Here is a 21,431-nt window from a genome sequence, read left to right on the forward strand (position 1 = left end):
GATAGCTATGGAGTCAGCCACCACAGAAAGCTGTCGGGCATGATTTTCCCTTGGTAAAGCCATGCTGTTCTGATCGCTGCTGTGTCTTTTGTGTGCCTGGATGTGTCTTCCAGTCAGGCTCTGGCTCTGTGGCCTTCCCGGGCACTGGGGTGAGGCTGACCGCCCTGTAGCACCCCACAAACGCCTTCTTGAGGATAGGTGCAACATTTGCGCCTCTTCCACCATCAGGAACCTTCCTTGGTGGCCACGATCTGCCAGTGATCAGCTCCATCCTCACCCTCAGATGGAGCTTGTCTGGTCTCAGGGCATCACATGTGCCCAGCCAGCTCCAGGGCTCCTTAACCGTTTTCCTCTCCCATGGAGAATGCCTTGGTCCCACCACTTCTGCTCTTAGGCTCAAGGAGCTGAAAGCCTGAGGGCAGACCTTAGAAGTGAGAACCTGAGGCCATAGCCTTTTCTGTGTCTTTTATTACTAGGGACCACAGGGTGGTTTTGTTGAATGAGACCAATATGTCGAGGTGTGGCATATCAAGGCAAATGGCTCTAAGTTTTGGGCAGGGGCTGTCTGTCAGAGGCTGGTGGCAGCAGAGAAGTGCCAGCCTGGAAGCAGCAAGGGAGCGGGTGTTTCTAGCAAGGGAATGCAAGGAGGAGGTGCTTGGCACAGTAGATGTGGAGATCTTATACCCAGATCCGTGGCGTTAGGGATATAGGGGAGAGAGGCGTCACTGGAGGAATTGGCTGCAGCAAATGAAGTTCACTGCTTTTAAGAAGAACTCAAAGTTGGTGTCATTGACCTGGCAGCAATGCTAGCTGTTAACCCCAGAGCTGATGTCATCTGCAGTATTTGACTTCGTTCTGAGTTTACAGCCCCTTATCATTTTTCTGTTATGATCAATTTATTGTAGCTTATCACTTCAATTCCCCAGCAAGGTCCTGCCAGAGGCCATGTGTCCCTACAGTCCTCTCAAGACAACAGGAACCAGAGCATTCTGCATTTTCTCATAATGGGTAGATATACCTCTTTCCAGGACAATCACCCACCTGTCCATAACTTTTCTTACTAGAAAGAACATTTAGTTTCAGCATTTCAGGCTGATGGATGTACTGGAGAAGCGTGACCTTTTCTAGGAGGAAGTTGAGAGGCTTTGCTCAGGTCTTCATTTAATTTCCACAGAATTATGTTTCACTTAAGGAACGCTCTACAGTGGGAGAATCTGATTTACAATCTTTACCAAGATCTATAGGTTTATAGCTGCTTATCAGCTTGGAGATCAGCCTGCTGTCTGTGAGTAATAAATACAGTGTTCTCGCTTTTCTGAAGGAGCTGTATGAAAGGTTGTGAGTCTTCCATAACCTGGGTGTGCCCAGGTATGCAAATTGCTGAGTTGTTTCTGATGTCATCTGTTTATATACTTTTTATATCAGAGGTTTTTGCTCGCTTGCCATACGTGGAGAGTTACTGATGTCATCTGATAACAGACAGTAAGATTTCCCTGAGCACATGTAGGGACTATAAGGATTTACATCAGCAATTTAAAACTAAGAGCAAAAGGCATTACTTCTTAAGGAGGACTTTTCAGGTCGTTGGAGAGCTGCGTGCGGGCTGTGGGAATGCTCAATTGCTGTTTGGAGCCAGCTCTGGGACTTGTGACAAGGTTAGTGGTGGTGGACACAAACCTGCCCATGGATGGCTCTTTTCCTTCTTCCCCACCGAGTGTGTTGCTGTTCGTCGTTCATCCCTGGCGAAGCAGAGGTTTTAGTAAAGGATTTACCTTTCCTGAAAGGCAGATTGCTGAGCTAATGGTGCACACAAACACCCCAAGAGTAGAGCACACACTGGAAAGGGTAATGGGGGAGTGTGACCACAACCCAAACAAACAAATACCCTGTGGTCAGACTCCATACTTGGTACGTTGGTACCAGGGGAGTTGCAAGTGCTCAAAATCCAATAACCTGATCTCTTCTCTGGCCATTAAATTAATTTATTTTTAAATTGCAATTGGTCTACCATTCAGTTTGGGGTGTATAATGGCAGCCAGTTTTTAAGAGAGCTGCCATTTCCCATCCTCTGGAAACCAGTCTGCTTTACACTGCCCTCCTGTCCTTCCCACATTCTCTCCCGCAGGTGTTGGTGGCTTGCAGGCAGGGACCTGGACAGGCTGGAGAGGTGGGCCCAGGTGAACCTCATGAGGTTCAACAAGAGCAAATGCAAGGTTCTGCACCTGGGCCGGAACAATCCTCACCACCAATACAAACTAGGGGGTGAGGTATTGGAAAGCAGCCCTGAGGAAAGGGACTTGGGGGTGCTGGTGGATGAGAAGCTGGACATGAGCAGGCAGTGGGCAGTTGCAGCCCAGAAGGCCAATCCCATCCTGGGCTGCATCAAAAGATGCGTTGCCAGCAGGTCCAGAGAGGGGATTCTGCCACTTTGCTCTGGTGAGACCTCACCTGGAGTATTGTGTGCAGGTCTGGAGCCCTCAATATAAGAAGGACATGGACCTGATGGAGAGGGTCCAGAGGAGGGCCACAAGGATGATCAGGGGGAAGGAGCACCTCTGCTACGAAGACAGGCTGAGGGAGCTGGGGTTGTTCAGCCTGGAGAAGAGGAGGCTCCGGGGAGACCTAATAGCGGCCTTCCAGTACCTGAAGGGAGCCTACAGGAAGGCTGGGGAGAGCCTGTTTAGAAAGGCCTGTAGTGACAGGACAGGGGGAAATGGCTTGAAGCTGGAGGGGAACAGATTTAGATTGGAGATTAGGAGAAAGTTCTTTACTGTGAGGGTGGTGGAGCACTGGAACAGGTTGCCCAGGGAGGTGGTTGAGGCCCCTTCCCTGGAGATATTCAAGGTGAGGCTCGACGAGGCCCTGGGCAACCTGTTCTAGTTGGGGGTGTCCCTGCTGACTGCGGGGAGGTCGGACTAGATGACCTTTGGAGGTCCCTTCCGGCCTGGGCAATTCTATGATTCTATGACTTCTGGCCAGAGAGGTCCTGCCTAGGCTGAGGCTGAACATCAGTTTCTGATCTGCTGGGAAAGGGCACGAATTTCAACAGTGTGAGACCTTTTACTTGTAACCTTATAAACGGGGTGAGTTCGGAAGCCATCCAGCCTTTCTAGCCATTGTTTGCACCAGGTGTAGAGCTGACAGCTGGAGGCTGTAGCTGCTTCAGCTTTTTTCAATTAATCCCTTATTACCTCTGAGTTAACACCCCTGCTGTCTCTGGCATTTTATGGGTGTTTGTTTGTCAGCTCAAACAGACCTACATGAGATGGCAAAACACTTCAGTCCAGCAGTTCTCAGAGGGTTTAATTGATTCTGATACCACAGGAAAACTGATGACATGGAGAATGAAGTTCTGACATGAACAGTTCAAAAATCAGTTCCACCAGGAAGCTGGAATGTATCGTAGATGTTATAAGCATCTTTCACACCAAATAGTGCTGCTCTTTGCTTTGATGGGGTGAGAACGGGACTACTGGGGATCTCCTAAAAGGTGTGTGATTTTAAGTTTTCCATTTTCGGCTGCTCTTCTCCCAGATGCTGGGACCTGGCACGGGGAGGGGGCAGAGAGTTGCCAATGCAAACAGCTCCGCTGCCAGACCAGGCAAGGAGCTTTAGGCAAACCCTGCAGTACGAGGGAGGCTCCCTTCGCACACGGATACGGGTACAGAACGCTGCACGGCGTGTGCCAGCCTGGGAAATTAACGGACTATTAACTTTAAGCTGTTTGGTGACAGTTCACTAGCTGTGGTTGTGCTTCAGCTCGGTGTCCTTTTCCTCTGGATCAACTAACAAACTCAAAATTAATCTTGACACAAAAATAACAGCTCATTTCCCACCCGTGGCTCTGTAGGCACTGCCACAGTGTGGTGGTTTCCCCCAGCTACAGCTGGATCTGACTGATCAGGATGGGTGGGGGTCCCCTCTTGCCAGTTACCCGTGACAGTGACACTAGATGTGGGTTTGTATCATGTTTTCTTTAACTTCTTCAGCTCTTACGGAATCTCTAAGTGAAGTCTCTTCTGTTGAGTTTTCCCCGTGTTCTCGCTGTGCATTTCCTGGTTTTCCAGAACTGGCAGCAGTTTGAGTGGGGAGAAGAGAAATGTTTTTTAATCCTCACCAATTCTATTTTTTTTTTTAACTTTTCACTATTAGCGATGGATCTTAACTCAGACTCTGACACGCCACGTCCGTGAAAGTGAATGCGATGCAACATCATGTTCTTACACACAGAAATGCCAACTCCAGAGTTACTTTGGTAGCAATAGAGTAGCCATTCTGGGCTGCTGCAATAAATATCAGGGCTGAGCTTAGGTGTTCTTTAAAGTGTACATCCTATAGATATACCGTGTGTGTGTGTGTGTGTGTGTGTAAAGTAAATATTGAAGCCCGAGGGTGGCCCTTGCACAGGGAGCTTACACACAGCAAGTGAGGCAGAAGGACAGGAGGGAAAACTGACAGCCTCCGTAAGGACATCGAAGAGCAGTAGGGGCTAATTAACAGGCTGGAGGGCTGTTCAGATAATGACTGTACAACAGATACATTCACTCCTCGTTAGTATAGTGGTAAGTATCCCCGCCTGTCACGCGGGAGACCGGGGTTCGATGAGCTTACACACAGCAAGTGAGGTAGAAGGACAGGAGGGAAAACTGACAGCCTCCGTAAGGACATCGAAGAGCAGTAGGGGCTAATTAACAGGCTGGAGGGCTGTTCAGATAATGACTGTACAACAGATACATTCACTCCTCGTTAGTATAGTGGTAAGTATCCCCGCCTGTCACGCGGGAGACCGGGGTTCGATTCCCCGACGGGGAGACTCAGCAATATTTTCTTGTCTTGCCCCTCCCGGGTCCGGGGGGCTCTGCCGGCGGCTGCCCACCCATCCTCGCTTTTTATTTGTCCTCTGTCCGTCCGGTACCGGACCCAGTGAGTGAGAAAGGGGAGATGTGCTCCCTGATGGCAGCGGCAGCGGGCACCCTCTCCTTTGTACCCGCCTTCCCCAGGCAAGCGCCAGGTGCCAAAAGATGCTGAGACATTTGTTTGGAGGCAAACTGGGCCATTTTTGGTGAGAACGGCTCTGGTGGTGCCACTGAGATGCCACCAGGACCTTGTGAGGGCCAAAGGCCAAAGACCTTTGCCATCTGCTGTACCAATACTGTGTAGCAGAGGCAGTAACTGCCCCCTAAACGAACTTTGGATTTAGCTGCCTCTAGTGTCTATTCTAGAAGAAATCTACCCTTCATTTTTAAACTTAATTAATCTATCACAACCCTTGGTAATTTGTAAAAGGCCTAAATTGCTTTTATTGTTGCAATTTGGCACTTTATTTCAAGTGTGTATCTCCTTATCATCCCTGTTGTTATATTTATAGGCCAACCATCAGAGGCATTTAAATTTTGACCAAAACACATTCTAGAAAGCACTTTCACGTGAAAACTGGTTTTGTTGTTGTTTTTTTTAACCGGCCCAGCCCATATATCACTCCTAATAGTTCCAAGAAGTTTTTCTAAAACAAGATTGAAAAGCCTCCAGCAGCGTAGCTGTTACTGGCAGCAAGCTGCCCCTTGGGCAACCTGCTTTCGGAGCAAAGCACATCGGTGTGGCACATCGGCTCCTGGCAGCTGCAGAAGATGTTACTGCAGGCCCAGCACTGACGTTGGGTCTGAGCTGCATCCTAGGAACATAAACTTGCTAGGACAGTGATGGCCTCTGTCATGAAGCCCAGACAAAACCTGTATGCAGCTGCAGGCCCAGCACTGACGCTGGGTCTGAGCTGCATCGTAGGAACATAAACTTGCTAGGACAGTGATGGTCCTGCCCCTTGGGCAACCTGCTTTCGGAGCAAAGCACATCGGTGTGGCACATCGGCTCCTGGCAGCTGCAGAAGATGTTACTGCAGGCCCAGCACTGACGTTGGGTCTGAGCTGCATCCTAGGAACATAAACTTGCTAGGACAGTGATGGCCTCTGTCATGAAGCCCAGACAAAACCTGTATGCAGAACCTTTGGGGCCCCTTTGTGAGTCTGCAGGAGGTGGCACGGATGTCAGCAGGCTCCTGGTGCCAGGCCCTGGGGCAGGTCACTGCGGAGGGGGCCCAAGCTAATCTTGCTACCTCCTTTCAAGTTTTCTTCTTGATTTTTCATCTCCTTTGCAGGTGGTGAGTAATACATGGGACTGAAAAAGTGAGATTCTGGAACTGAAACTGCAAATCCAGGCTGGGTCAGCTGCAGGTCCTGCTTGTGTGTGGGGGCATCTCTGCAGCACTCACCCGCTGAGTCACGGCCTTCTCAGCATGTGTCTTTGGTAACTTTCATAAAGAATTATTAAACATCTTGTACAGAAAGAATACTTAAATATAAGTTTCTTGATGACCAAGAATTTGTTTGATTGTTTTATTCCAAGAAATGTGTCACGAGTTTGTTTGTTTGATTGTTTTATTCCAAGAAATGTGTTTGCAACAGGAGTCGCAGCTAGAACTCCAGTTCTAGAGCTCCTCTCTGCACATTTGCATGTCCCTCATCTATACTCACAGAGGTTGATCTAACTCATCCTGAGCAAGGCAATCCAAACCTGCTTCCATCACCATACCACCATCTGTTAGGTTGTGACGGTTTCTGCAGCTCTTTCTCGTGGAAGCCGTGGTTGGTTCCAGGTGGGCCTCACTGGGAGGTTGAAACCACTAAAGAAATGAGCCATTCTCAGCTGGGTTCTAAGGTTATTTTCAAATATATTTGCTAAATTTTGTTGAACTATGTTTTATCCATAACTCTGGGACACCTGCTTGATCTGAGGCATCTCCATGGACCGTTTTGTTGAACTATGTTTTATCCAATCTAGACAGTGCTTTGGGATACCTGCTTGATCTGAGGCATCTCCATGGACCTGGGGTTTGGGGCATCCCTGGACTGTGCCCCCACCCCACAGCCCACCACAGGTGAGGACACGGGAATGCTGAGCCCCTGGGCTGCCCCTGGGGAACCTCTGCCACCGCCACAGGGAGGGCAGTGACAATCAACAGCAGCACGTGCTCATTAATGATCCTGTTCATGAACATGTGATCTGAAACCTGACGTGACTTTGGGATGTGTTTCATTTCTCTTCAGCGTTCGCAGGCTGAGGCAGCTGCTGTGGGACTGGGCAGCGCAGTGTGTGGTGCTGGTCGTGTTCCTGCTGGCAGCAAGTTCTGCACAACCTGGGTATAAACCGATGGGGACGTCTTTGCTTCTTGAAAGGTGCAACACTGGTGCTAGAGATCACCTTTCGTAAGCAGATGCAATGTTGAAGGTAAAGCTGAGTTTCACGCTTCATGGCCTCTCACTCTTAAGACATGCAGTTTAACATAAAAATGTGTTAGAGTGCAATTTGATGGCACAATAAGGCTTTCGGTCACTCCTGGCAATATTTGATTAACACATGGCTGGTCTCTAGTCACTTTACTTACTGGGTTTGTAGGATTTGGAACAGATTTTTCCAAATCGGAAGGTGTCAACAAACACTAAAATAAATGTCACAGCTAAAAGCCTCCTGCCCAGTCACTGCAGCTCGTGCTGGTGGAAAGTGTTGCTGAAGCAAAAAAATTCCAGCACTTTTAGAGAGACTTCTTAACAGCTCTTTCAAGAGATATGAAACTAGACGTGTTGAAATAACACTTGTCACTTACATGTTTATTTGAAGTATGATTCTAGTTTATTGTATCATTCATGATTTCATTCAAATGCCTGTGTTCCCTAAGAAACACAGCTCTGCTGTCCTACCCTGTCCTACTTCCAAGCATACAACAAAACTATTTTATTCGAAGTGAATATCTTTTTCAGGCTCTAATAACCTACTTATTGGCTCTTCATTCTCTGTCTTCAGAGATGTGGTGATCGTTTTGAGCTGTCAATTTTTAGCCTGGTATAGGCTTATAGATGTGTCATTCTGAGACTATGAAAACTAAAGCTGGGGGTGGGAATTTGGCACAATATTGTCCTTTTAGAGAATTTCCTGGGAAACTGAGAACATCTTATTGTAAAAATAAATTAAAGAAATCGTTCCTTTAGCTCTGGACTTTGCTTTCCCTGCCACTTGGCTATGGATAATCTTTGGGTAAATTATTGGAAAACAAGCCTTTAATTTTTAAACATTATTTTCCAATCCCTGTTTTTTAAAAAAGATGTTTTGTTTTGGTTTTTTTTTTAATCAGGTGACTCCCTCACGCCCCACAGAGCAGCTTTGCAGGGCACAGCCTCTCCCCAGCATGTCCCTAGGCATTCCTCAGCGCACGAGTGTCCCTGGTTTGAGTCTGGTGAGTACTAAACCTTTTCCACTGTTTTATCTACACGTAGATACTCTGAAAGCCTGCACAGGCTTGAACAGGGGTCTGGCCCAGCCAGAGCTCGACGCTTCCCTGGACACCTGCAGCGATGCCTGCGGAGCCGGGCTGGAGCTGGGCTGAATGTGGTTTGTAGGAGGGCAAGCTAGACCAGCCAGGACTTGAGGCCATTTGGTGCCCCGTGTGCTTGGCATGGCTGTGTTTCAGGGGATCACATCCAAATGGATTATTTGCCCAGAGGTGCCAGTAAAAGCACTTCTGAGCCTGATGTGATGCATGTAGATAGGCTGAAAGAGCAGAAGGAGGTGTTGCAGATGTCAACATCTGTGACCCTGGGCAATACGCGCCTCTTCTCCCGCAAACCCTCTCCGTGGCAGGGTGATGAAAGGAAACTGCTCAAACAAACTTTCTTTAATGATTTAGGCTTAATAAAATCCTCCTTAAGCCTCTAAATTGTTTCCGCAAAACCTACCTTTTAAGTCATCTGTTGTCACCTTCAGCCCGGGTGCTATTATTAAAGCAGATCTGTATTCCTTCACCGTAAGGGCACCCTGGCTATGGCTAATACCTTTCCTTTTAGGGCAGCAGCTCCCGGGTCTCGCCTTCCTGCGAATCCAGTGGTTTTGGTTAACACCCGGTTAATGCCTCGTGGCAGCAGCTGCAGGAAATGCCTCCAGCTGGTGCTTACATTTAAATATTTGCACTAGCATGTTCCCACTAGGCTAGCTGAATAGCAAAATATTGAGTTCAGTGCACTCTCACTACTTGATGTTTTTATCATTTAAGGCTTGAGACAACTTGTAAATGCTTAAAATAGCGTGAAAATCCCTGTGCTGGCACAGGCTCCCCGCCTTATTGGAAGGCTGTCTGCTGTTCTCCTGGTGTAAAAGTTTCATATGTTCCACAGAACAATTATGGTAAAACAGAATTTTAAATAACCAAACCTATATGACACTTATCATTGAAAAGGAAATCCATAGCTTAAGGGTGTCAGAATTAACAAATTGATTGAAAAATAAGAATTGATGACAACCAACTGTCCGTTGAGTGAGTATCCTGGCTTCAGTGGGCTCCTATAATCCCATTGATTTCCGAAATTTTTCCACAAGAGGATTAAATAAACGTTTGTCTGTATAAACTACAGACAACTACGCTTTTGCGGAGTTCCTTACATTGGGAATGTAACATGCAACAAGCCAAAAAACTTTTCTGAGGGAAGGAAGAAGGAAGCAGGTGAGCATCTGCTCCTGGTGGCAACACAGCTGCAGGAGCAGCAGCTCATCCCAGTGTGGGGGAACAAAACCTCTGACAGTTCATCCTGCCAGCAGGGCTTTTCACACTGAGCCCGCTCCTCCTTTCAGCAGCTCTGGCCCTGGCCTTTTCAGAACTGCTGTTTTCCAGCCATCCATGCCCCAGGCTATGTGCTCACTAGGGTTAAACTAACAGGAGCCTGCCCTTTCACAGCATCACAGAATCACCATGGTTGGAAGGGACCTCTGAGATCATCGAGTCCAACCCCAAAAAACAACAACAAAAAAAACCCCAAGAAAACAAAACCAACAAAACAAAAAACACAACACCCCACCGCATCACACCCACCCACAAACCAATAATCTTGGGCACTAGAGCATGCCCTGAAGAGCCATGTCTACACGTTTCTTAAATACCTCCAGGGATGGTGACTCCACCACCTCCCTGGGCAGGCTGTTCCAGTGCCTGACCACTCTCTCAGGAAAGTCATTCTTCCTAATATCTAATCTAAACCACCCCTGCTGCAACTTTAGACCATTTCCTCTGGTCTTGTCACGATTTCCTTGGGAGAAGAAGCCAACCCCCACCTCTCTACACCCTCCTTTCAGGGAGTTGTAGAGGGCAATGCCTGCTGTGAAACCTCCCTGCAGAGGTACCAGGACTGGGAGGGTTATGCCTCCTAGAGTTGGTAGCTTGGTTCTTGCTCATTGCTCCTTGAAGGTCCCTCACCCTTGCCGTCAGGGAAATGTGTGTTTCCTGGGAAGGAATGGCAAACTGTGACACACAGGCTAACATTCTCTATTCATAGAATCATAGAATGGTTTGGGTTGGAAGGGACCTTAAAGATCATCGAATTCCAGCCCCCTGCTCTGGGCAGGGACACCTCCCACCAGACCAGATTGCTCCAAGCCCCATCCAGCCTGATCTTGAACCCCTCCAGGGATGGGGCAGCCACAGCTTCTCTGGGCAACCTGCTCCAGTGCCTCATCACCCTCACTGTAAAGAATTTCTTTCTAGTATCTAATCTAAATCTCCCCTCTTCCAATTTAAAACTGTTACCCCTTGTCCTGTGACTACGCTTCCTGTCAAAGAGTCCCTCCCCAGCTCTCCTGTAGGCTCCCTTCAGATATTGAAAGGCCGCTATAAGGTCTCCCTGGAGCCTCCTCTTCTCCAGGCTGCCCTTCCTGTGACTCTGATGTTGGGTCCTATATCTCTTCACAGCTCAGGCTCTCTGCTGATTCCTGCACTGTCCCCTGGTTTGGTGTACAGGTGACAACCGTGTGCTCACTTCTGGTTTTTTTGAAATGAAGAATCCAAAATAGGAGACACCGACTTCAGCAGTGGATGGGTGCAGCCTCCCAGCCCCCTCCAGCCATATGGGGGGTCTGTCAGAGGGTGGTAAGTACTGGTGTCCATAAGATAGCCAGTGGCTGGCTGATGGGGTTGCACCCAAGGCACAGGAGGGCATTTACTTGGCTCAGTGTAATAGGCTTACAACAGGTGACCAAAGCTGTCCTGTGGGTGTTTCAGACTGCTTTAACTAAATGTAATTGCTACTTTAACGTCTCTGCAGTCCTCAGAAGTGACAGCTGGCTTGCCCGAGAAAACACAACCGCCAATATGTCTCAATTCTGTAACAGAGTGCTGGTTTTTTCCTGCCTTATATAATTAATCTTAAAATCTTGGGTGAACGCTCTTCTTGAGGAGGAAAAACAGAACCTCTGTGTTGCTATTTGTAATGGAGGAGTATGACTGGGGGTAAGAGGCTGCTTTTACCACCATGGTATTTGTAAATGATGCTATGGATGACAGATACCAGATTTGCTGTTTGCTCCTTGCTCTTGAGTGTGAACATATAACTTATAGTTATAACTTCTAGTTATAACCTCCTTTTTGGTAGGGAAACCCCTCCCTCGCCCTGGTCTGTCCTGGGAAATGACAGCTTTAGCTGTTAGACTAGAGATGGGAAGGAAATCACTTAGTTGGTATCTAGCAGCTGAGATGGCCAAATTTTGCATGTAAAGAAACACCAGACATCTCTTTTACTCCAGGCTTTTGGCAAGTTTTGATGCCGGTGCCAGCCCTGCCCCTCAGTGCCTGCCCGCTGCAGACAGGACAGGCCATTCCTTGGCTGGCTCTGACAGCTTGCCTGCAGTGCTGTAAGAAACCTTTGCCTAAATGATAAGCCACTTGTCTTCAAACTGTATTTTTTTTATTTAACTCTGGATAAATACTCCGCTGTGCTGGCTAATAAAGCTGTCTCTTTGGGCAAAAGAATGGCTCAAGTTTAACCTTAGCTGTTAAATCATTAATTATCTTTTTTAACAGTATGCACGTACTCACACACCCCTTTAAATATTTCTGAGAGAGAGCGGCAGTATCCAAACACATTGTTACCAGCTGCAGGCAGCTCGAGCTCAAACATCACACCCACAGTCTCCTTCGGGTGCAGATGAAATCCAGATGCACAAACGCTCGAGTTCTGCACAAGGGAGATGCTAAATGGTACATAAGAACATTTGTATCTCAGCCTTTAATACCATGGACAAGTTCAGATTATTTTTGCAGTGACTCTAATGACTAGCTGTCGGCTTCTCTTTGTTCAAATCTGTTGTTTTACTATTCTGGATAATTTAAAAATGCCAGAGTTTCCTAAACACATCTGCTGAGTGAGGAAGTTCACTTCATCTCGAAATGGCTTGATGTTTCAGGAAATGCTTTGGCCCTTGCAGGAGTCCCAAGCTGGAGACGTGAATGTGAGAAGCTTCTAGGAATGTGGAGCAACTTGCTGCTTTTTCCTACCCACAGCTTTATTTTTAGCATGCCTCATGTTTAAGCCCAGGGTCATGTCTGGGAAACAACAGGAGGTTCTTTAGTCCCTTTGTATGCATAGACTGTTCATTCTTGGGGGTTTTTTTTGACTTTATGAAGCAAATTTTCTTCTTTACAGCTGTAATATCTCCATGAAATGGAAGGTGACTCTCACAGACTCATTAGGCATGAAGTTAGAACCAAAAGGAAGCAAAAGGGGTGTTGTGCAGTGTGGTAGGAGCGTGCCAGCACTGCTGGGGCTGGGGCTGGGCAGAGGCACTAAACCCAGAGGTAACTCCATGCTCTCAGGAGGAGGACCCCATGCTGTCCCACGCAGGGAGCTGTCAGCCGTCCACAGGACATAGCTGACTGGCACCCAGCCCTCGTGCTCGGAGGTGTCGGGGTGTCTCTGTGTCCCCCTACGCAGATCTCCAGGCATTGGGGTGGAAAGCAACCTCTTGCACAAGTTGTGATATGTATTTCTGCCATCACACTTCAGGTAGCTGCTTGCATTGGTTTTAAACTTAAATGTCTTCATCCTGTTAAGTCTTGTCTTTGTGGAAGGGTTATTGCCTGTTATGCATCTTGACAGTGGCCAGGGAGATGCCTGCGCAGGATGAGCCCCTGCTCTGAGCAGGGAAGAGCAGGAAACAGCCCAGGTGCACCCACGGTTATATTTGAGGGTTAAGTCTTATCTTTGTGGAAGGGTTATTGCCTGTTATGCATCTTGACAGCGGCCAGGGAGATGCCTGCGCAGGATGAGCCCCTGCTCTGAGCAGGGAAGAGCAGGAAACAGCCCAGGTGCACCCACGGTTATATTTGAGGATTGCCTTTGTCCAAACCCTTTAATGACTCCTTTTGAAATGGAAACATATACTTGGCGCTTTCTCTTCATCATGATACTAACTTCAAGTGTCTTTAAAATTAAGGCCAAAAAATCAGCTACGCCTATAGGTTTGTTGTATTGTATGCATGACGTGGCTGAGAACTACCCCGTCTGCTCTACAGGTCTGACGTGTGCTGAGAGGATGCTTAACGCTGTGTTCACAGCCTCAGAGCAGTCACTGTCCCTGTCACCAGCCAGGCTGCCTGTCCTCATGTTTCTGTCTGCTGGGGGACATGAATTAAGTTATCTTAATCAGGATGCAGGCTTGCAGCACCAGTCCTGTGTTCACAGCCTCAGAGCAGTCACTGTCCCTGTCACCAGCCAGGCTGCCTGTCCTCACGTTTCTTTCTGCTGCCTGTCCTCACGTTTCTTTCTGCTGGGGGACATTAATTAAGTTATCTTAATCAGGATGCAGGCTTGCAGCACCAGTCCACAACGTAAGAAATCAGCTCTAAAGGCTCTTGGTTGCTCTCAGACCTCCTCTGGAGGGGATGCAGATGTGTGCTCGGTGAGGAGCATCCAGCTGTGGGAGTCTGGAGATTTATCAGCTGAGGTGCAGACGAGTGCGTGTGGCGGTGATGTGTGTGCTGGAGCAGCCCGGTAAGTATCGCTGTGCCCTCAACTGGCTTCAACAAATACCATCAAAACCTACTCCTGTGAGATACCAGACCCAGACCTGCTGCCAGAAATGGCAATGGTGGATGTGTACAGCCCATATGTAACATCAGCAGTCATTCAAGTTATTTCCCCATCAATTTGTTTTCTTTTTCAGGACAGATTTTGCCAAGGAGCTTCATCGGTGCTGAGCTATGTGATGAGTATTTGCTTTTTGTCCGCACACAGCAGCTTCCATTACAAAGCTATTTCAGTCCCATGTCCGAAATGGGGAGGGAACCTAAATTTAATGATTGGATGTGCCTCTACTTCTTCCAGCAGGCTCTTCTAAGAACATATTTATGCGGGCACTGTGTTACAAGCTGGTAATTGAATGGACAAAGGATTTTTGTATGTCCCCATCGCTGCTCCCAGTCCCTGCCCAGGCAGTGTCAGTTGTGATTCTGGAGTTTGGCCTTAGAGTGAAGACAGGGCCAAGGGTGCCCTGCAAAGAGGCGTTTGGAAGGCACCATGGTGCCTGGGAAGATGGTTTCCCTGTGTCTTACTGCATCTGTGCCAGTTTGTGTTAGTAAAATAAAGCTGCAAGGCCAGAGCATTATTCCCCCCTCTGTCCAGGGCAGCAAGTGCATGGGAGAGCAGATAGCACAGGGGAGAAGTGCCTTTGGAGCAGGGGTTCTCTGTGCATGTCCCTCAGGTAACTAGTGAATCCGAGTCCTGGAGACCTCTTCTATGTGAGGGGTCTCTGCACAAAACCTTCACTCAGGTTAACCCCATAGCACGGGACAAACTTCCCACTCCACTACGAGACCAGGCTTCTCTGTTCAAAAAAAAGTTAAAAAACCCTGAAAAAACAACAAAGCCCATCCCAAACAAACAACTGCACAGGAGTGAAGGAGACAGCAGGCAGGTAACCTGCGGCACAGGCAGGGTGGGTCGGTTGAGCTCAGAGAGGAGGGGATGCTGCTCCGCACGTGGTCACGGCGGCGCGGTTGGGAAGGCGAAGGTAGAGAGTGCTCCCAAACACGCCTCGCCTCGCTCTGTAGTTATTGCGGGCAGCAATTCCTTCCCCGGGCGGCGGGGAAGGGCTGTGTTTACAGCAGGAGGGAGCCGAGCCACAGAGCTCTGCGCAGGGACGCCGCTGCCCTGCACTCCGCTCCCCGCTTGGGCCGGGGGGCTGCTCACCAACTGCCCCCGGATCTCTCTTGTGCAGGGGCTTCGGAGTCCAGCTGAAGAGGCAAACGTTGGAAGAACAGACCTGTTTTGGTCCTAAAGTGCTGCAATTTCTCTGCCAGAGGCTGGATCCGTCAGGACGAGGATGGAGGTGCTTGGGAAGCCCCGTCTGAGGCGATGCCTCAGCGACCACCCCAGGGGCAAGGGCTGGGACGGCTTCTGGAAGAGCACAAGGGAAAAACGCCTCGCAGGTCAGTCCGAAGGCACATGTAATTCCGTGCTGGCATGAAATGAGCATCAGGGCTGTGGCCTTGATCAAGGAATGGAAACATGTCTACTTTTTCCGGCAAGCGCTCTCCTTTTAATGCTGCTGCCTCGTGTGTCATACCCGTGTGTCGCACCAGGGTGCTGCCTTTATCCATGCTGCTTTTTCCCTTTGTGGGACCGAGCTTTGAATTTTCAGATTTATCTAGAATTTTGTTTCTAGCTGTCGATATTTATACTTGTTCTTTGGCTGGAGTCCTGTACACATGTTAAAAGATGAAGGTGTCTGTCAACTGCACGCTGCCCAGCAGCTTCTTCTCAAGGCACAAGAGTCATTTTTAAAGCCGTATGACCACAAGCAGTTGCAAGGACAGGGGCCAGAAATAAGCCTGAGGGAGAAAATGAAGGAATATTCCCTTAGATACCAGCTTTTGGGTAACGATACATAAAGAACTTGGAACAATATAGCAAAATATGCTTTCTGAGACGCTAGTTGTTAGTGCACAGACAAACACGCTGCTGGCCTGGTGCCTGGGGAGGGAAGAGCGAGCATCGCATGGCAGGATGACATCAGTGCCTATGAAATGTACACTAAACCAAACCTCCTTCTGGAACAGCAAGTGTTGCTGGAAGGACCTTTGTGGACTTTAAGCCTGATATCTTGTGGTAAAAACACATATGCTTTTAGGAGCAGGGAGGAATACTAGGTAGCTAAACACAAAGAATTTCTTCCAGAGCTTTGCTTTTAGATCCAGCAGATTTTCAGAGTGAAGTTGATACAGAAGTTCTGGATAAACCCTGGTGTGACAGACCTAACCTTTCCAGACCATCTTGGGGTACAAAAAGTACTGTCATGTCCTGTTACAAGCAACTGCAGGCAGCCCAGCACTGGAAGGCAGAGCTGAAGTTATTTGTAAGTTGAACTCCAAAGATTTTAGTGGACAGGGAGTGAAAAAAATAGATCTATTACTCAGCTTTTGCCTGCACTTACTGCTGTAGGAGCTAATTTGATGCAAGGCCAAATAGAGAACTCCTGTTTCAGTTAATATTTTTTTCCAGCTGCCTTTTGTTGCCATTATGTTCTTGGGTGTTGCTGATGTTCACAAGGACTCCAATGAACAAAAAATTTTGGGCAAAAAATAAGAGAGTAGGTAGTGGGGAGCAGCTTGACTAAAATAAATGAAACATGAAATCTCCAATTTGATCCTTTCAGTTTGGAAATCTGTGCCCATCAGAGCAATACTGGGGCTAAGGATGGACACCTGCAGGAGGGGGTTGTAAAAGAGCAGAAGATCCCAAGGGCTGGTGTGAAGCAAAGCTCTGACCCGGCTGGTTTTGCTGGTGCTGCTTAACGAATAGTATGGAACTATCGCTCCAGGGTCCCTGGATTTTGCACTGTTTAATGGCTGCCAGGGCTGGTTGGGTGCCCCACAAAGGCAGCATGGTCTGCTGCATGCCCAGCAGAACCTGTGCTGCTCGGGGTGGCCGTGCCACAACCCTGCTTGGTCTGCACTGACAGGAAATGGGCAGCTCCTAGGAGGAGCAAGCGGGTGGGTTTGGTGCCAAGTATCTCCTGGGAACGTGTGGTTACATACCCCGAGAGGCTTGTCTGGTGCTTGTGCTTTGCAGGAAAGGTTTCTGGTATGCTGTATAGTGAAAGCATATGGAAACAGCCCTGTGAAACTGTTGGGCAAAAAATACATATGAAATGTGTTCTTTGGCTGGAACCAAGAACTTCTTGTCCCTGCCATGCAAATGCATGGCAGAAACCCTTAGAGACAGGTTGCTTTCCTGGCTAAGTCCAGATTTTTACCTTCATGTTGTCTTGTCTTTAAAGACAAATAAATAAATGACGATGCCAGATGGTTCTTATTGACCTTAACATTGACTTGTCTTTTAAAAGTTAAAAAATTAAAATAACCACACTAGATTGGTGCAAGAGGGCTCTTGGGATCTGAGAGCCCGTCCCCACCACCTTCCCTTCTTTCTTAACACTTCTTTAACACTTTCACTTCTTAACATCAGCATCTCTGGTATCTCCTTGGTGTGTCTTGAAACGTAATTGGTATCTCCAAGGCACAGCATAACTGGAAAACCCTTAAGAGCAACTGCCACAGAGCCCATTTCCTGAAGGTTTCTTTTCTTCTGCCTGGTGCTGTCAGGAAATCTGGGGGTGGTGTGGTTGGTGCAATGTGGGATTTTGGAGTGGCTGCTGCTCAGAGAACCTGAGCTGACAAGGCTGAGGGTCAGTTCTGGGCTCCTCTTCATTTTTGGTGCTTATGGAAATATGTGAACTTGAACCTGTGTGGTTTTTCAGGAAGACTTTCTAGAATGTCAAAAATAGTACGTCTATCTGTCCAGCCACCTGTCCATAGGTCTCCCACTCCAAGCTGTCAAGCTGTCTGCCAGCAAGTGTGCCTGGAGGAGAGCCTCAGGTGGCCCAATGACAGCCCAGGGGGGGTCCAAGGCTGCCCTTGGACCCTGCTCTGCTGAGCACAGAGGAGAACACTGGGCTTGCTAAGGAAAGTGCCTGTGTTGTACCTCTTTTTCGGTGCATGGTCCCCATCCTCAGCAGGGAGCTGGCAGCATCCCAGACTGAACGTTCTAGTACTGAAAATGGCTTTCTAGATTTTATTTTTTTTTTTAAAGAAACTTGGTGGGTTGCACATAGGCCTTTCCATCTGTGGCTTGCATTCGTCTTTGCAGAGACATTCTCTGGTGGCAGTATTTCCACCCAGCAATCCGCCACCTCTTGCCAGCAGGGCATCCCTCTCTTGCCATCCCTCTCCCCAGCCCCGAGACTGTGTTCAAAATAAGTCGAAGCTGCAATTGCCAGACTGAGACTCCCTCCCTGCCCCAAGCCTAAAGGCACTTCACTCTTTATAAGAAAACCTTTCAGAGGTGCCAAGGGGCTTAACAGTTATTGCAAACATCCCCGTTCCTCTTTCAAAATGAGAAGCAAGTTGTTCTTTGGGCTGAAGATATGTTTCAGTTTGGAAGTTTATTGATGCTGCCAGTGAGGCATGATGTGCTCCTCCCCAAGGATGGAGCAAAGAGGCTGCCAAATTAGTTTGAGACTTTCAGTGGAGGAATAGGACATTGGGAATTGTATTTGAGTGTAAGATCTGTAACTTGGGGGTCTCCAAAATCCTCAAACAGCTTTGAAAGACCAAGCTTTAATTTGTGTGGTCTTGTCATGACTCTGGCATTGGAGCATGAAGGCGTTCTGGACTGAAAGGTATGACCAAACCATAGTCACTGCCGGTGTTGTGGAGCCCATCAGGCCAGACCAGCATTACAGCCCACTGGGAGCAGTGGGGGGTTTATCACGTGTAACACAGGTTGTGCTGGTCAGCAGGAGAAACGAGCACAAATGTTTCTGGGGAGTGAAAGTAACACAAATTCTGCCAGATGGATGGTCTAATTCTTCTGTAGAAGAATAGCCAGAACTTAAATTACAACTTTTCCAGATGGTATGAATAAGGCCGAGCATGATAAGGAAGCCTTTCGAGGAGCTCAGAGATCAGGCATTTGCTGTTTCTCAGCAAGGTTTGTGTTACCCCTCTGTCTTCAGCTGGTGTAAAGACACCAGCTCCCACCTCTGGTCCTGGAGCAGATCACAAAGATCAGCCTTCAGGACCACAGTTTATTGCTATTCTGGGTTTCTCAGAAAGAGGTTGTAAAATACTAATCCTGATATTAATTGGAAAACATATACACACACACTGAGAGTAACAGTGTATCAAAATATGTTTTGGTTTAGAAAATAAGACTTCAAAATATCGAAGACCTTTCAATAGTTTCCTATGAAAAAGTGCCTACCCCTAGTTGAACTCAGCCTATCCCTTCCCAGCGGGACACAATTTAGATAATTCTTAAACAAACCAAGCTGTAGCTATCATAAAAATCCATGGAGGTCATCTCTTATTCCAAATACAAGCTAATGGGCTTTTAGCAATCCAGACCTCTGGTCTTTAAGGTATTTTAATTCTATTGAGCCTTTCATGACAGCCATTCTGGCACTTCAACTGGCCAGAGCTGCTCCCTGCTGCCATAGCACGTGCCCCAGAAGCACGGGCCTTTGTCCCGAGGGCTGTGCTGGTACATGTGCCACTGTTGGTGATATGGGTTAGAGCTTCAGTTTTTCAAGTTTCTATAGATATCAAACATGGTCTGTTATATGTCAGAGGAGAAAAATTGTTTTTAATATACTGTGTTTGATAGACTTACATTAGAGAAATATGGGGGGAAATTAGGCATGACAAACTCCTTGCTTTGTCAAAGTAATTCTTCATACTCTAATTGTATTGTTTTCAGTACAACAGAGGCTTTATATGTTATTGTGACTGAGTTCAATCATGCCTGAGATATTATTAGTTCTTCTACTTAATGATGTTAAAACCAAAGCTAATGCCAAGAAAGCAACTGTATTCAGTAGAGCAAAAGATACATTTTCTTCTACCTAATATTATTGCATCTATTCTCTTCTAAAAACAATGTTGTGATAAAGCTTTCTAATGAAGGAATTAGGGAACTCTTCAGTGCACTTGTATTTCTTTGTCAACACAAAGGAGAGACAAGTAAAGCCCCAAGAACAGTATCAGACCTGCTCTTGGCTGGGTCCCCAGAAGGGGAGCTGAGCAAGCCCTTCCCAGTGGCTCTGTCCCCCTATTTTGGGACATAAAATAAACCGCTCCGAGAGCTTTTGAGGGGGGAGACAAGCCAGAGTCTTTTGAAACAAATCACTTTGTGCCAATCCAGCCACTGCACAGTACGAAGGGCTGGGAAGCAGAGATTTAGCAGCGGATTTGGGGCTGGCTCCTCTCCTTCTCGCTGTGCTCCATGCTGGGGGTCTCCACGGTGGCTCCCCTGGGCTCTCCGGAGCAGGAGAACTGAGACACCCTTCCTCTGTGCTGGGAAGAGGTGGGGGGCCAGGTGCCCCCCTTGGCTCTCCCCCCATGGTCTGTCAAGGGCTTTTCCCAGAGCACTGCTTGCCTTGACAAATATTTTGCAGTGTTGTCACGGGCACCCAGGGAGACTGCCCAAAGCCGTATGCAATCCTAAAAAAATGAAGCCTGCTGTAGGCAGAGCTGTGTCCCTGCCCTCTGCCGTGGCACAGGGCCGGAGGGGAGGGCTCCTTCCAGTTTGTGCTATCCTGCCTGCCTTTCCCTGGCCTGGGCTGGAGGTCCTCAGGATGCTGCAGGAGGCAGCCAGCCATACCCAGGAGCAGGATGAGGCTGTCAACCAGGTCAATGCCTCCTCTCCAGCAGCAATCATCTTGCTGAACCACTCCTGGGTCCCTCTCTGAGCAGGGCAGGACTCTGCTGTGGCTAGATCAGCAGGTGTGGGGAGATGTTCCCCCTGGGCTGAGCCTGCACTGCTCCTGCTCATCTCAGCACTGCACCAAGCACTCCAGACCTGCCCAACTCTCCCTGCAAGACCATGGAGGCCCATCCCTCTGAATACATTTTTTAGGGACTGTAGGGTGATTTGGCTCCGTATGGGTTGAGGTTTCCTCACCGTTCTAGTCTTGCAGTCACCACCAGAGACTTGTGTTGGCTCAAGCTTCTTTTCAAGACATCCTTTCCCTGCCTGTACTTATCGGCCACCCATAACCCAGCCTTTTCTGGGCTTGTGTCTGCACACACAGCTCTGCTGAGCCCTGCTTTGAGATGAAACATCTTGTGTTGATTCATTTTGACCCGGGCGACCTTCCAGAACAGACAGTTGCACGCGAGTTACGCTGGGCTGTGAGAAAGCAGCATGGACATGTTTTTCCTAAATACAAGGGACAGAGTCCCGGGTAGAATTTACTACCCTGAACCAGCTGTAAGAGCTCCAGTACTGCTACTTCTCGGCTTGTCCTGGACTCTGTGAAGAAGAGTGAGTGATGGCTACCTGGACTGAGTCTCCTCCTGGCCTCAGACAAAGAAAAAGCTTATTAAGGAAAGGGAAAGCAAAATGGTCTGTTCTCCTGGTGCTCTTTCAGATTCTCTTTCCTTTTCTGATGCCAGCATCTACCCAGGCAAACCACGGCTGCGTTGCTGCCCAGATGGCTGCCAGCTGACCCACCGACTGCACAACTCGTGCTCACTCGCTGCAAGCCACACAGAAATGTACTGC

The 21,431-nt window shown here is 48.1% G+C and overlaps 1 non-coding gene across 1 annotated transcript; it reads left to right on the top strand.

Moving 5' to 3' along the window:
* Positions 1-4,740: 4,740 nt before the first annotated feature.
* On the top strand, positions 4,741-4,812 carry TRNAD-GUC. The gene has a single exon. It is a non-coding gene; the product is annotated as a tRNA-Asp (tRNA).
* Positions 4,813-21,431: the final 16,619 nt, after the last annotated feature.

Source organism: Calidris pugnax, unplaced genomic scaffold (genome assembly GCF_001431845.1).
Source record: "Calidris pugnax isolate Ruff unplaced genomic scaffold, ASM143184v1 scaffold27, whole genome shotgun sequence".
In the NCBI taxonomy this organism is placed as follows: Eukaryota; Metazoa; Chordata; class Aves; order Charadriiformes; family Scolopacidae; genus Calidris; species Calidris pugnax.